Here is a 3,554-nt window from a genome sequence, read left to right on the forward strand (position 1 = left end):
CATTAAGAAACAAAGGCTAGAAGTGAGTTCACGGCCAAGGATGTTCTTGGCCCGTGAACTCCATTTTTAGGTGCCAAAACACCCTAAAAGCCTTCCTTAAGCCAAGAGACTAGTTTAGACATGTACCCTAATGAGTTTAGGACTAGGAAACACCATTAGAACACCAAGAGTAAGGTGTTCACGGCCCAAGAAGTTCTAGGGCCGTGAACTCCAAACAATAGTGTCAAATGGTGCTATAAACTCTTCTAAAGCCTTATACAATAGCCTAGTTTAGTTCTAAGTTAAATTAGGGACTTGAAAACACCAAAAACATCCTACCAAGGGAGATTACGGCCATAATCTCCAAGGGATATGGTCCTAGGGCCGTAAACTCCTAAAAGGAGTTATATTATGCCCTAAACTCTTGCATAGACCAAGCCATTAAGTAGAAATGCTTCTTAGGGTCTTGTAGAGCATCAAACACAAAATGGACATATAGGTGTGAGCTTACGGTCGTAAACTCATGATTTTACGACCGTAAACTCATTTGGTAGTGTCATTAGGGTCGTGAACTTCATGGTTGAGTTTTCCTTGAGCCCTACACACAGTAGCTTCCCCTACAAAACACATAGATGAAATCCTAGAGGCTAATAACACTTGATAAAGGTGTTTAGCATGTCCTAGGGTGTCTTCACTTGTTTATTAGTTGTTTATAGACTAATTTGTTACATATATGTGAGATTATATGTTAACTAGGATCATAGAGTGTGTTCAAGACTTCACTTGACACCTAGCAATCCTACCTCTTCAGTTCATCCGTATCACCCACAACAGGTGAGTTCATACCCCTTAATCAATGTTTTAAATGATTTTAAATGTTTTAATGAGGGGGGAATACAGGTAGAAAACAACATGTTATTAAATCAATCATATGTATTTATAACTGTGTTTTCATTTAGCAGATTTCACATACTATAAAATGTGATGCATGAAATGGTTTTATATCTTAAAAATACCCTTATAGCAAAAGTATTACGTTTGAAATGTTTATTAAAATGACATCAAGTCATTGTTAATTATTGTTCAAAACTCTTAGATGTCTTACAAAACCATTTTTACCTTCTTGAACAAAACTATATCTATACACTTATGTTCTTTTATATGTATTGATGTGATAGTTTTCATCCTTCATTCAGTTTCCCACACTCTTGTGTAGCAAGGGTGTATAAACCTGTTTGGACAATCAATTACCTTCCAGTTAACTATTATAGGGATAGTTAGGAGATACATAACAGTATTCCTATTACAAGGAATTACATCATAGTTAGTTCATTCATGAGTCTATACTATACATTACATGTTACATGAATACGCTAACATGAATACGCTTACATGAATACGCTTACATAGATACGCTTACATGAATACGCTTACATAGATACGCTTACATGAATACCATACATGAGTACCTTTACGTAGATACATTTTCCTATATACATTTACCTGGATACTTGTACCTCGATTCACTAGGATGATTTATTAGTACCTTCTGTGTAAATTGTCCTGCCTATCCCAGTTCAACGGGATGTCTAGACGGGACTAACCATTCTGAAACCTAGCTGTTAGCACCAGTGGTTGATGAACATCTACGGATGCCTACGGTTATTACTTATATTAGGAGTACCTTTACGGGACTAACCATTCCTTGGGCCTACTGTTCGCTACAGAGGTTGATGAACATCTACGGATGCCTATGGTTAATACTTATATTAGGAATACTTTTACAGGACTAACCCTTCCTCCCACCTGCTGTAGCTACAGAGGACAATTGAACAATCCACGGATGTTCAAAGGTTATACATTTCGCAAATCGCGATGTCGTGTTAATCCTAATACAAAAGGATAACACTTACATGATTATATTTTTCCTATTACATTATTTTGTGATACATTCACATAAACGATGAGTTAGACTAAGTACTGTTTGTAATAGTAAAAAAGAAGGAAAAACTATCATTATCATAGCAAAACATTCGGTTCTTGGTAGAAGACTATTATATTCTTTTCCTATTTACTTTATTTTGTGATACATTCACATAAACGATGAGTTAGACTAAGTACTATTTGTAATAGTCAAAAAGAAGGAAAAATTATCATTATCATAGCAAAACATTCGAGTCTTGGTAGAAGACTACATTTCATACTAGTAGGAAATATGGGATTTTCTAGGGTTTTTCATACTTATATCAACTGTTTCATTTAAAGATTTACATGGCATTCATAACAGCTTTCCAAAACAAGACAATGACACTTAAATACTTATGAATTCACCAGCCTTAGGCTGATACTCGCTTTCAAAATAACTTGTATTCTCAGGTCACCAGTTAGACAGGTACGATGGCCAGGTTTTGAGAAGACGGAGCACAGACAAGACTCATCTTATTTTGATTATTCATTTTATTGTTGTACATTCTGAAAGAACACACATGTATTAAAACATTACTTTTAATGCAATCGATGATGTTGTTTCTTGTTTACTACTTCACACTGTTATGATACATCACATGATGTCCTCCACCCCGAAACGTTTCTGTCGTTCTTGGTTTTGGGGTGTGACACACTAACATACATTAACAATATTTTTCTTTTGGATTGAGAAATAGAAGATGAACAAATTACATATAAAATAGACAGGGAATGATTAATCAAAGTACAAAGAAAAATAACTTGGTGTTTTGTTTTCTATTGTATATGATGCATGTGGTATATGATGCACGGATGAAGAAACGTATATTGGAGCTCCATAAGAAATAGAGAGAATGAAAACATAAACAAAACAGGGCTTGTACAATTTTGAAAATAATAAGAAATTGACATATGAAGAAGAGGTTATAGGAAGAAGAGAATACATACTTTTATATGTCAACTATTATAGGAAGAAATAGAATGTAGAACAACAAACCTGATGATGAATCTCTGATATCGAACTGAAAGAGGAAGAATGTAAACGTATACATGTATATACGAATGGGAAGTCTAAACCTTGTTTATATATATATATATATATATATATATATATATATATATATATATATATATATATATATATATATATATATATATTTGAGATAGAAACTATCGGTAATTTAGGAATGTATAAATGTTTAAATTAGGAACATATCATATTTAATTATTTTATTGTTATTAAATGGAATTCAAATTGATTGGCCTGATTTTTTGGGATGAAGTAAAATCATAATCGTAATGACATATGTGTATAACATATTTTTTTTTCAGATTCTTTGCAGATTTTTTGCAGATATATATGGACAATTTGAAAATTGAAAATTGAAATTTCCAGAAAATAAAGGAAGACAGTAAATGCATTCGAATGGAAGGGCAAACTCGGAAATTCAGTTTCATGTTTTAAGCGGGAAAAAAAGTTGGAGGTGCTAAGGGAATGCCACGAGGCATTTTAGGTACTGTTTTATTAGAATAGAGGATATATCCGTGTATGTTAGGATATAGGAACCAACAGTGTAGAGCCCATAGTATAGTTTTCTATGTGCTTGTAA

Source organism: Lactuca sativa, chromosome 4, assembly GCF_002870075.4.
Source record: "Lactuca sativa cultivar Salinas chromosome 4, Lsat_Salinas_v11, whole genome shotgun sequence".
Classification (NCBI taxonomy): Eukaryota; Viridiplantae; Streptophyta; class Magnoliopsida; order Asterales; family Asteraceae; genus Lactuca; species Lactuca sativa.